A 13077-nucleotide genomic window follows, 5' to 3' on the forward strand; every position below is an offset into this window, starting at 1 on the left:
TGCAAAAACGAGGCAGCTCCGGAGCTGTCCCCTTTTTGCACCGAATCCAATAAGGAGGCAACAGTATATCCATTATATTTCCCTTACGAGTAAGCGGAGCTGCCTCGTTTTTGCACCAGTCGATAGCCCATCTTTGAATTATCTTATATCAATTAAAAATGAAAAATGGTAAAAATATGGAGCTGCCTCCTTTTTGCGCCGGTGTCTTCATTTCTGCTAAAAAAATTATTTAAACAATTAAATTAATTTCGATATAACCAACCAAAAGATGAAAATAAGCATTGTCAAAAACGAGAGATTAAGATCTCTGTAAAAAATAAAATAATAAAATTTAAAATAATCAGCAAATTTTTTTTTCAGGCATAGTCAATGATATTTTTAATACTAATTAAAAAAATTATTAGCAGCAATACTCTGAAACATTGTAGTTACTAGCCTGGATTGTCGAAATATCTTGCGTGAGTGATGTTGCCATATACGCCGTCCGGCAAATTCATATAGATTAACTAGCGCAGACAATACGTGAGTTTTTTTTGGGTGTCATTTTTGGCATATGCCAAATTAAGGGATCGGATAATTTATTATAGCCTATATTCCAGTGTTGTCGCAAATACCACTCATATTAACTGCAGCGCGCAGCGACGCTTACGCAAGGTGGTATTCTTTTGAGTTGTAGTAAGTAGAGTTGCTAATAAAAACACTGCTTTTTTTGATAGTGCTGATTTTAATTTACAGTATCAGAGGAAAGGGTAATAGACCATTCAATTACCTTTTCTGTTTCTTTTTAATGTAACAATAAGGGCCTTAATACGTCTTAACTGTAAATCAATGAATTAAAGTGACTATTTTTATATTACTGATATACATATTGCTGGCTTCTCGATTGTTATATATAGAACGATAGGTTCTGAAGTAAAACTAAACAGCTCTAAAAAGAATTTTATATTTATGTTGTTTTATATTCTTCTTAAAATAGGTAGCAAAGAAACAAGCCTGATCATTTTGTAAAATGTTTAAAATCTATATAGTAAATTATAAGAAATCTAACAATTAAATATCGTGTCTATATAACTCTAGCATTTAAAATTAAAACTCCGATTTTCGTAAATATTATTTTTTTAAGTGACTTGAAACTTTAAGATCATTGATCAATATTCTTTATAATATAATTCTATTTGAAATTTTAAAAATATCTAGGAAACTAGACTTTTTAATGAAAGCTACTATCAACACCTTTAATTACATACCGAATGTCACAGGAAAAGGGAATACTTAATAACTATTTTTCTCTTTAAGATAAACAAATGAAATTTGGTATATGGATGGAATTACTTTATGGATGGACCCTAACTTTCTTATTTTAAAATGGGACACTTGGTATATTATTACGTATTTCGATAGAAAATAATATTCTGAAAACAATTATACTATATTTGCTACTGTTTATTTTATACTTATAGAAAAAATCATTTTTTTTTAAATTTTACAATAGGGAAAAATAATTTCCGTTGCATTGTATGACTTAAATCGTTTACATACTTATTTAAAATGTCCAAACCATTCATTTTGGCATTTACTTAATTTTTTTTAATAGCACGATATTGGAAACAACCACTTTTGAAATGCAGTTTCTTTTTCCCAATAATTTGAGATGATTTTTTTTTTAATCGGTTGATAATAAAATAATACATAAGCCCGTAAGGAGGAAAAAAACTAAGTTACATAAATAAACGCATCTAATTAATAAAAGTAGCATAGAAGGTTGCGTTTTGACGCATTCTTCAATAATTTTTCAAATGATATAATACATGACATCTTGTCAACCGCAATTATTATTTGTTATTCAAATAAATTTGCTAATATTTGAAATGTTTACCAATGAAGAACAACTTGATATGGCGTACGCTATATTCCCGCGCATGCGTACTTTCATTAAACTAGAAGGCGGTCATTTCAAACAATACTTGAAAAGTTTTATATTAGAATAATTTATAAACCTAATTTTTTTCCTGTTTGTTTATCGTTTGTGTGTACCTACGTCATGTCAGGTAAATCTTCAATAAAATATGAGTATTAAGGTATTGAAAAATTTGTTCTTTTATTCTTAAATAATCATATGTCATTTGACAAAATATCTGTTATGTTACTTAAAAAATAAATAGGCAGGTGTGTCATTACAAAGCCTCTTGTTAGTGAATAAATCAAAGCTATCTGTGCTATTCTTATTGACCTTAATTATTAAATTCGTTCATTTTTGTGACTTTTTTCTTTTTACGGGCTTATTTATCAACCGATTTAAAAAATACTCATATTAAATTATTGGAAAAAAGGTTGTGCTATTAAAAAAAAATAAAGCAAATTCCAAAATTAATGATTTGGGCATTTTAAAGAGGCGTGTCAAAGATTTAAGCCATAAAATGTAATGAAAACTATTTTTTCGTAATAAGTTAATTAAAAATTAAAACTTTCAACGCATTCATGGCACCCTATTTCAAAATTAAAAGAAAATATATTTTTTCTATGAGTATAAAACAAAAAGTAGCAAATGTAGTATCATTGTTTTCAGAATATTATTTTCTATCGAAATACGTAATAATATACCAAGTGTCCTATTTAAAATATGAAAGTTAAAGTCACTTCCTGTTAAACCGGAAGTGATGGAAAACAATAGAACATGTCAAAAGATGTCCTTATAATATTTCTATCGATATTCCAAATGTCATTGGTTTATCTTGAAAAGTAAAAAAGTTAATTAGCGTTCCCTTTTTTCTGTGTCACCCGGTATACATATAAATATATTTATTAAATATCTTAAATAAGACAAATTGCACTTTGATTTTTTCTTAAATTTATTTATTTTGTTTATTACATATAATTTTGAGAAACGATAAACCAACCAAGGAAACAATATTCCAGCATTAACACTTAATGTTCTCTCGGTCAGCAACATTTTACAAAAAAAAAATATTTAAAAAAATCTCAAAAGTGTAATCCTCCAAAGTGTTATTTTTAAAGTGTTTTTCCAAGTGTTGTTTTTAAGGTCATGTTGATCAGTTTTCTTTTTTTAAATGCCACGCCTATCTTCAACTTCAATAGCAGGTACTTTAACATTAAAATTTCCCCTTTCTCCGGCCCAAAAATTCAATTTGAACGATTTGTTAACATAAATGTACAAGATTTCCCTGATTTCCTATTTTTTTACGTTGTCAATTTGATATAACATGCAGTTGCATGCGATTCTATTAAAAAATTATTGAATTGCTGAATCTGAACTTCTCAAAACATATACATCTATTTAGAACCATGTTTGTAGTTATGAAGTATCCGCGTCATTATTATTGTAGATACCAAAGAAAGGAACAATTCGAATGAAAAAAAGTCGAAATAGATATCAGCATTTAGATTAATTTTAACTGAGGCGTTGAGAACCAGAGCGGACTATCCCTGATTGACTTTAAATGGAGATAATTAGGTTTAAAAAATATGCATTTTTTTGTATACTTCTAAAAGGTTATATTTCATTTTAATTTATGCTGCAATGCTAAAAATTATATATTTTTTAATGTATCTAGGAAAATAATACTGTATTTAAAAAGAAACAGAAAAAATGTGGGTAGTCAAGTCAAAGTCAAAATATACTTTATTTGCTAAGTTTACAAACTTATGCTAAAAGCTTCCTAATCCTAGAATTTATAAAACAAGTATTTATTTGGTTATACAGGACAAAAACAGAATACAGAATCGATTTTGATTGTACATAGAAGCATATTTTATATAAACAAAGAAAAAACCAAATAATTTTAAATATTAAAATGAATCGTTAAAATACTCTTCAATGCTGTAGTAAGCTTTTGGTAAGATTAATTTCTTTAGTTCTCTCCTAAACTTTTTAAGGTCTGTAACAGTCCTAATCGAAAAAGGAACATGATTAAATATTTTACGACTAATAAATATAAGAGAGTTTCTCGTAAGTGAGAAGGTGGGGATTGGAAGAGATAAGTTGCCCACTTGACGAGTATTATGACTGGTGCAGGATGGTGGACTTACGAACTTATGTATGAGTGTTGCAGTTTCCAATATAAAGAGTGAGAAAACTGTTAAAATTGTTTCAGCTACAAAAAGAGGTCTACAAGAGACTCTCAGACCAACACCACACAGATACCTTAATGCTTTTTTCTGAATAGTAAAAATCATGTTAAGGAGTCCCTTGGAGCACAAACCCCAAAATGGCAACCCATAACGGATATGAGAGTCTATTAAGACGAAATAAACTGAACGAGCAAACAACCCCCCCAACTCATGCCTGGCAACCCTGACTGCAAAACAACCAGAAGAAAGCGAGCGAGGCCCAAAACGTGGTTGTCAAACCTTAAACTCTCATCAATGAAGAGGCCGAGAAATCGACAATAATCCCTACCATGTAGTGGGCTCTGCTCATCAAACAAAAAACCCTCTACATTACACTTAAAGCCCAGAACAAAAGTCTTATCAACATTGAATACAAGCTGATTGCAGATGCACCACTCTTTAATTTTGTGAAGGTCCTCTACTATGAGAGATCTGACTACTTTTTGATCTTTGTTATGCCACAGAATTGTAGTATCATCGGCAAACTGAACCACTAGTCCATGCAGTGATAGAGAGCTTAAGTCATTAACGTATAATAAAAACAAAATAGGACCCAACACTGACCCTTGAGGTACACCACATTTAAGATGTGCTATCCCTGACGAAAATCCAGATGCAACCACCCTCTGTGTGCGGCCAGACAGGTATGACTTCAACCACCCCAAAGCCACTCCCCTAAATCCATAAAAATCAAGCTTTGACAGCAGTATTCCATGATCCACACAATCAAAGGCCTTGGACAGATCACAAAACACCGCTGCTGCAGCCTCCTTGGAGTTCATAGATAGATACACACTCTCCAAGAATCTGAAAATGGCATCCTGCGTGCCCTTAGATGACTGAAATCCATACTGATTAGGGGACAGCACATTGTATTTGGTCAAAAAAGAGACAATTCTCTTTTTTGCAAGCCGCTCAAGAACCTTGGAGAGGGTAGACAAAATTGATATGGGACGGAAGTTAGAGGGTCGGTCCAAGCTACCACCCTTATGAAGAGGGATAATCATAGCTTCCTTTAAACAGGATGGGAACTCGCCCTGAAGAAATGACTGATTGATTGCCCAAACCAAAGCACCCAAAGCACTCGCAGGCAGAAGTAACAGCAGACGTGAAGAGATACCATCGGAACCCGAAGACCTATGATTCTTCAAGCATTGAATTGTTTCAAGGACCTCGGTGGCATCTACAGGGTGGAAAAAGAATGATTGGTTGATAGCATTCCGATTAAGATACTGCAATGGATCGCCGTCACTGGGAACTGCTTCCAGTAACTTCTCAGCAATATTAGAAAAGTAGTCATTGAAATCATCGGGCCCCAAGTCCGATTCAACCAACCGCCGACGAGAAGATTGCCTACATTCGGTAATGATTAACCAACTTTCCTTCTGTCTGTTACCGGACGAATCTAAGCGCTCATTGTAATACAGTTCCTTTCTGACTTTTATCAGATGCCTATAAATTTTCCGATAATCCTGAAAATAAGACCTGATGAATTGATTGTCAATAGAGAAGTCTTGCTAAGCAAATTTTGGGCAGATGTTTTTAGTCCCGCGGTGATTCATGGTTTTCGTCTCTTGGATTTAAGTCTAACCAAGGGAAAGCAGATATTTATTTTATCACGTAATGTATAATAAAAGGAAGAAAATGGTTGTGGAGCAGCCCGAATTGCATTCCAGTTAACAGACGAAATGGATTGAGAAAATAAATTCAAATTGTTCCCGCTAAACACTCTCCCAATGCGGCGGCCAGATTTGTTTTTAAAGTCTTTAAAGTCGCCAGGGAATTGGACATACACCCCCTCGTGATCCGATATACCCACTGAGTGCATTGAACAGGTAACACCGTCCAGATTACTGCAGAAATAATCAATAGTGGTCGATGAAGAGGACGAAATACGAGTGGGTGCATTAACATGCATGGTGAGTGCAAATGATTTGAAGATTCCATCAAGAGAAATTCTTTGCGGTAAGGAAACCTCTGAATAATTAAAATCTCCAGCCAAGATAACACGCGAGTGAATTGGGAGCCGGGACAGAAGACAATCTAACCTGTCAAGAAACAGACTGATATCCCCAGAGGGCGGGCGGTATATACAAATAACGTACATATTAAACAACTTACAAAAACACACCGAACACTGAAAAACCCGTTCTTCAAAACTGAGGCATCACTAAACTTATCAACGGTACAGAAAAAGTTTTGAAAATGTCTCCTAATTAGAACAGCAGTCCCTCCATGCAGAGAGTTCTGTCTATAATAAACTGACAGTGGTACATAGTCATCAATCATCAATACAAAAACATTCATTAGGTCTAAGCCAATGTTCCGTTAATATAACAATGTCAGGAAAAAGTTGAAGCTCATCCACCTTATTCCGAAGGGATTGAATATTTAATAAAAATGCACTACAATGCTTTAATTTTGATATTGCAGTTGAATGAAGGGGAGCTTCAACCTCTACGGTCTCATCTATAAAAAAGAGTGAGAACCAGTCACACGCTCAGACGCAGTTCCCACGCTTTCGACAAAATTAGGTGATCTATCTAGTTTTAGATGCTTAGAATTATACAGTTGGTTTAGAAAATATTTTTTTATGTGGCCATGTAATATACAAGCCAAATCAGCAAATTGATTAGCATAATTGCATTCAAGTATTCGATTTAGGTCAATGCTGTTTCTATGGAAAGCTTTATATAATGACATATTACTATTATATCCGACACTGCAACCTGATCCAAAACAAGGGCTTGTCATAACGAGGAAAGTAGTGTTTTTACAGGGAATGATAAAATCGTTAATAATAGATGTAAGAGAATATGTTCCGTTCAACCACAAGATCACCAAATCGTTCTTGGTAAAAATTGGAAGCAAGAGCTGAAGCAGTTAGTACCAAATCACGAGTCAAGCAACCAGGTTTTAGAAAATATTGAATGTTGTACACATGTTCCATTTTGTTACGTAAAAGCTTAAGAAACAATCTATTACATTTTCCAGCTACAAACAGAAGCTTTGGACGAAAATCATCAGGTTTATTGTTTTGTTTATTGATCTCAGTACGCACATTCCTGGAGTCAGTGACTGTTGATACCATCTGCTGAGTTTTCAAGAGCCCAATCTCCAAAAGGTGGCTTTCTTTTTCTGCTTCTAAAACTCTTATAGAAGTCACCATCCCTTCATTAATAGAAGAATACTCATCAACATCTCTTTGTAGCAAAGAAATTTGATGTTTATATGCAAGACTCTCGTTTTCTATAGCGTGAATGTTGGTAATTAGGTCCTTATTTAAATACGTTAATTTGTCTATTTTGAGTGAAAGGTCTATTTTTTCCTGTTCCAGAGACTTTACCAACAAATTCAGATCATGTTCCTTAGTCTTAAAATTGTCAATCTCGTAACTAAGTTCATCATTTTTTTTATTGAGAATATCAAGTGTCAAGCAACCTCAGCTACACTGTATAATACTGTATATTTTAGAATATGGTGTATAATACTTATTTAATACAAAAATGAACTTATGAAAATACACAAAATGATTATATATTGTTTAGGCAATTTCATCCTCTGAATCCTCACTATAACTTGATCATGTTTCTCAAGCTTCGTGATCAAGCTTCTGTGCATCTTAAATTATTTAAAATGCACTTGCATTGTTTTGTAGTGCATCCGCTTTTTTTGCACGCACAAGCTGTTAAATAAAGGATATCATCGGGTGCTATGTTTGGACATGTTGTCAATGTTGCAACATACATATTTCCTGATTTTGTCCAGCCATAATCATCTGGGTCAAGTTGGTTGACCATATTTTTATCAGAATTAATCCAAATATACGTCTGTAATCTTGCTCTTTTTAGAGCGGGGATGAAACTTGATTGTGTTGTAGTAAGTTGTTCACTTTCCATTTGATGTTTGGAGAACAACCACCATCTTAATTCTTTGAGCGTGTTTAAGTTGGATTTTGGTGAGTACACTAAGCATAAAAATCGCTCAATTTCGGATAATATTTTCTGCAAATCAACTTCAATATTTCCAAGATCTGCAAGGGCTCTTAATATGTTTTCATCAGCAACCAAGAATGTTTTGAAAAACGAAAGTTTTCCTAAAAATCAATGAATTCTTAAAAGTAATTTGGCAATAGTTAAAAAAAAATGCATACCTTTTCTAAAAAATCCCCCCGTAGTGTCGCATCCAGATAAAGCATGAAATGCGGGCAGGGCTTCTCTTTGAAGCATCGATGTTCTCTTTACTATCTCTGAAACATCTATTATTCTTTTATGTGTCCCTGTACCAGTTTGAAAATATATTTGGCATCGTAAACTTTGGTAATATTTTACCAGTAGAATAAAAACATCAGTATCTAAAAAATTAAGATATATTTACGTAATGGTAATTAAGAAATAATAAATTTAGAACTTACCTGGCGAACACACTGTGATACATGTAGAGTTCTGATTTAATATATTATTTGAAACATATGCTGCATGTAAAATATTTTTTGTGTCTGCTTCTTCTTGATTGCTTCCAAGAGAGTCAACAAATCCCGTTTCCATAGAAATGCCACTAGTACCATAGGATATCAAGATCTTTTTGCCGGTAAATACACTCGACTGCACAATTTTATTGGCCAAATATTCTGTTAACTGATTTTTTGTTTCATTGTTTGATAGGATGTCTTTCATACCCACATTAGATATATTCGTTGAATTTTTAACATAGAACTGTTTTGATTTATCATACTTCGATCTCGAGTAATTTGTTTTAAAGAAAAATCAATGTGTACTTCATTATATTTCTGATATTTTGTGTGTAGACTTTGAATAAAATAATTAGCATAGTCGGAAAATGTTTGAATATGTTTTGGCTTGAAACTAGAATGCAACTCCGCCATGCCGTCAGTCAGTTATAATTTCTTTTGACCGCCATGCCGTCAATTACTTACTGACTGAAAATTTCTAGTTATATCGACAAACTTACTACGATTTTCTTCTGGGATTAAATCTTCCAAGGCATGCAATAATTTGGCTTTATCACTGTGCATATGCATTGATCCACCAAGGCCAAAAAGTGCTCTGGGAACAGGTGAAACTTCGTATTTTCCAATTACATCTTTTAGGTTTATATCCGGTCGCGATCTGCATACCACAAGCAGGCGGGAAAATAGTGATCTATCCGCTTTAAATTCCTTAATACATTGGTCTTTTTTAGTCACTACCTTTTTATTTGCTTCTCTACATAAGTGTAGCCTAAGTTTTTTTACTGGGGCCCAAAGATTTTCTCACTGGTGTATATCCGGTTTTGCTTAAATTCTTCAAATTTTTCAGAGCCAATTTTGCTTAAGTCGCATACATCTTTTTTAATCTCCTTCTTCATTACTGCTCCTGAATACATATTATTATACTTATTTTTGTGTTCCCGTGCTTCATAAGCTCCTAAACATGAAAACGGTATATTTCTCATATTTACTACCCATTGTCCCGAAAGAAACTCGTTCCATAATGAAGTACCCCCTAACTGTCTCATTTCACATAAGTACCAAGCAATCATTCCTGAATAATTGTGCAAATCCAATGCAAAAAAATATTTTACAAAGATTTCAAGGGATGTCAAATGAAGAGTCCAATCTGCTGTTCGGATAGACTTTACTTGTAATAGCATTGCCTCAACCATTTCTATGTATTGCCAGATCATTTGAAAGGTTGCTGCTCTCTAGCCTTTTATTGAATTCTTCAATTTTTTCTAATAATTTACATTTGCTTAGGTCGAAAATCAGGGACTCATGTTTTGATTCGGACGATGTAGCATTCACGTCAAAATAATTAATTTCTTTTAAAAAGTTTAACTCTGAATATGTTTCAAAAAGTTCATTGAAATTCAAAAAATATAGGGCAGTGAGGGTGCATGTATGTGCTGATATAGCTCGTCTTAAATGCTTGCCGCTTAGAATCTGTGATATAACACTATCGCTGTAAATTTCATTCCAGATGTCTGGTATTCCTGTACCTTCTATAAAATTGCCAATCGCTCGTAATTCTGCCATTAATATGTGTAATTCTCCTGCTCTTAAGATCCAATTTTTTGATAGCTCTGGCTTCCTCATCATAAGCTCTTTTACAGGCAATTTTTACAAATGTAAGTTGTACTGATGTATTTGTAGGGGATTCAGTTATAATCGGTAAAACACAAACCCTTGTTTTTTTTTGCAGTTTATTTTTGCAGACTAGCGAATTGTATCCCGCCCAAGTAGGTATATCACCCATATCAGTTTCATTACGATACTCAAAATATTTTAAAGAAATCCAGGCTAAATAATTTAAATGGGCATTTTTTAATTCACTTGAAGATGCAATGGAACTGGCGGATATGTTGGCTAAGGGGTCGGACGTCGGTTTTTCCTTTTTATTTATTGTACATGGCAAAAGTGAATTAAGTTCAGGAGGGACATATTTAAGAGATCGGTTTCGTGTAGTACCTTCTGAGAGGTTAAATACAAGTCTTTCGTCTGCTGCGTCTATAGATTGATAAACTACTACTACGTACTAGTGCCATGTAAAGTGTTTTTGCCATTAAAAGTGTCTTCTAAAAAGTCTATATTATCGGCTGCACAATAAATAAATCTGTTCGGTTGCAAATCTGGTGGTATATACACATTATTATTTTCATTCATTTGTTGCATAGTAGCTGTCGCAATTTGTGTTTCAATGCGAAGAATTTTGTCATATAGCACAGAGCAACCTAAAGCATGTAGTTCATTAATTCGTTCTTTGCTTCTGTTAGTATGCAACGAAGATAGCCCTACAGCAATTTGAAGTGGATAATATCGGCTTGTTCTCTTTGATTGACTATTAGTATAAATTGTATTTCAATTATAATATAATTGTAATACAATCGTATTACAATCATATTATAATTGACTATTAGTATAATAGTATTGAATGTATTGTTTTGAAGAGTGCATTTCATACATTAGTATTTGAGCCAATATCAATGAAGTGCTGATTGTTTCCTGGCAGTCTAGTCCCTCGATGCACCAAGTAAAAAATTTCTGAAGCACTTCTGGAACCAAAGTATCGTTATTTAAATCTAATGAGCCAGTATATTTCCAAATTTCTTGTTCAAAAACTGCTTTTCTAATAATTTTAGCAGCATCAGCTACAGTTTTAAGGTCCGCTTCGATGTTCTGAGAGTTAGAGCTATTAATTGCACAACTTTTATCCCTAATTTTTTGTAGACATAATTTTTGAGGTTTTCGAGGCTTTAATGAATTAATAAAACAAACTGCACATTAGCATATCACTCGGAAGAATATTATTTTTAGAGCAAATTTTCACATACCAACCATATGCTTCTTCCATATCCGTTATAATTTCTTTTGACAATTCGAACCAAACTTTTTTGAAAAAGAGCGTTTCAGCTGTCTTTAAGTTAATATTCAACTCAATATTTTGAAGCAGCTGATTTATTTAATAATATTTGTAACATTTTCATTCCAACAGTTTTTATGATATGTAATATCATTTGCATGAGCATCGACATTGGACAAAAACCCTGACAATTTGGTCAGAAACTGTGTATTCTTTGACAAAAAAGTCGCGTCTTGTAATTTTTCTCCAGCATCAGTAGCTACTTTATGTAGAGTATTTGATATACCTTTCTTTTTATTAAATAACTCTGGTTCTCCGCAAAAAAAAACATAAATCCATGGAGACAAAAGCTTTAGTAACAGAACGCAGTTTTTCCGTGTGCCCTTATGCGTGGCGTTACTATTTGTAATCTATGTTGTATATAATCTAATTTGTATATGCCATCCAACACTCCTCCTAAATGTCTAAACATTAAAATTATTTTTAAACTTACTCAAATGTTCATATAATGGGTCTTGTAGCTCAATATGTATCTGTAAACACTCTACCAACCGCCCATAGCTATCTGGATTAATTATTAATTTACAATCTTTTTTTTCAGTTTGGCAAATACAACATTTAAAAAAATCACAATCCATGATTCACTGAAACAAGTAATAAACACTCGACAAGAATAAACACGACTATAACGAGATGACAAGAACGCGACACGCACGTAAAAATATATGCAATGCCTTTTACTACGCCGGCACCTCTCGTGCTTGTAAGGTCATTAAGCGCCGTCAGCAACTAAATCCGTTGCGCGTCATAGCCATGTTGTCAAGTTATCGTAAAAATCTGTTTTTTTTTTTTGTAAACAAAAAGGCATTGAAATTGTGCTTAAAGAATCCACTGTTGATTTTTAGTAAATTTGTAAAAAAAAAATAAAATTTAGTTTTCTGTAAATTGCAGGAGTGGGGGTGGATCTACAAAAAAATAGTTAGGGACATTTTTTATTTCAGAAGTGCTAAAAAACGTTTTAGTGACAAAACGAGAGCTCTATCTATAACGGTTTTGAAGTTACCAGATTTTAAAGAAATTTGCTTCAAAGAGGTGCGGAAGGGGGTAGCCCCACAAAGGGGGGGTGGCAAGATCATTTTTTATAATCAGTAAGTAGTGTAGATTTATAAAAAGCAACTTGCCAACTTCCTTCCAACAATGCCCGCGAAACCCATTTTTCTGCCCGTGGCTCCTCTACTATTAAGATCGACAGGGTGGACCATCCTATTTAGTGGCTCTATCTGTTATAGGATGCTTGCAACTCAGATAGTCCACTTTGGCTTTGAAAAATGTAATATTAAGTATCGAAAACACGCCTTAGTCCAATATCTATGATTTTGTGGGATGGTCCGCTCTGGTTCTCAGCGCCTCAACTATTAAATATTCTCTAATCTTTACGCATACGTTAATCGTTTGCAGAAATTACATATTTTCTCTATAATTTAGTGAAGTGGTTTTTAGAAGCAGTAACGAACATTTTGTTCTTTGACTTTAATATTGTAAAATGTAAAATGTAGTCTCATCATGGTCTCATAAGAAGAAATAACAATTA

At 33.3% G+C, this 13077-nt stretch overlaps 1 long non-coding RNA gene across 1 annotated transcript; it reads left to right on the plus strand.

The window, feature by feature from the left end:
* Positions 1 to 7437: 7437 nt before the first annotated feature.
* On the plus strand, positions 7438 to 12338 carry LOC126749102 (uncharacterized). The gene is made up of 2 exons (XR_007664879.1): positions 7438 to 10979; positions 11052 to 12338. It is a non-coding gene; the product is annotated as an uncharacterized LOC126749102 (long non-coding RNA).
* The last annotated feature ends 739 nt before the right edge of the window (positions 12339 to 13077 follow it).

Source organism: Anthonomus grandis, chromosome 22 (assembly GCF_022605725.1).
Source record: "Anthonomus grandis grandis chromosome 22, icAntGran1.3, whole genome shotgun sequence".
In the NCBI taxonomy this organism is placed as follows: domain Eukaryota; kingdom Metazoa; phylum Arthropoda; class Insecta; order Coleoptera; family Curculionidae; genus Anthonomus; species Anthonomus grandis.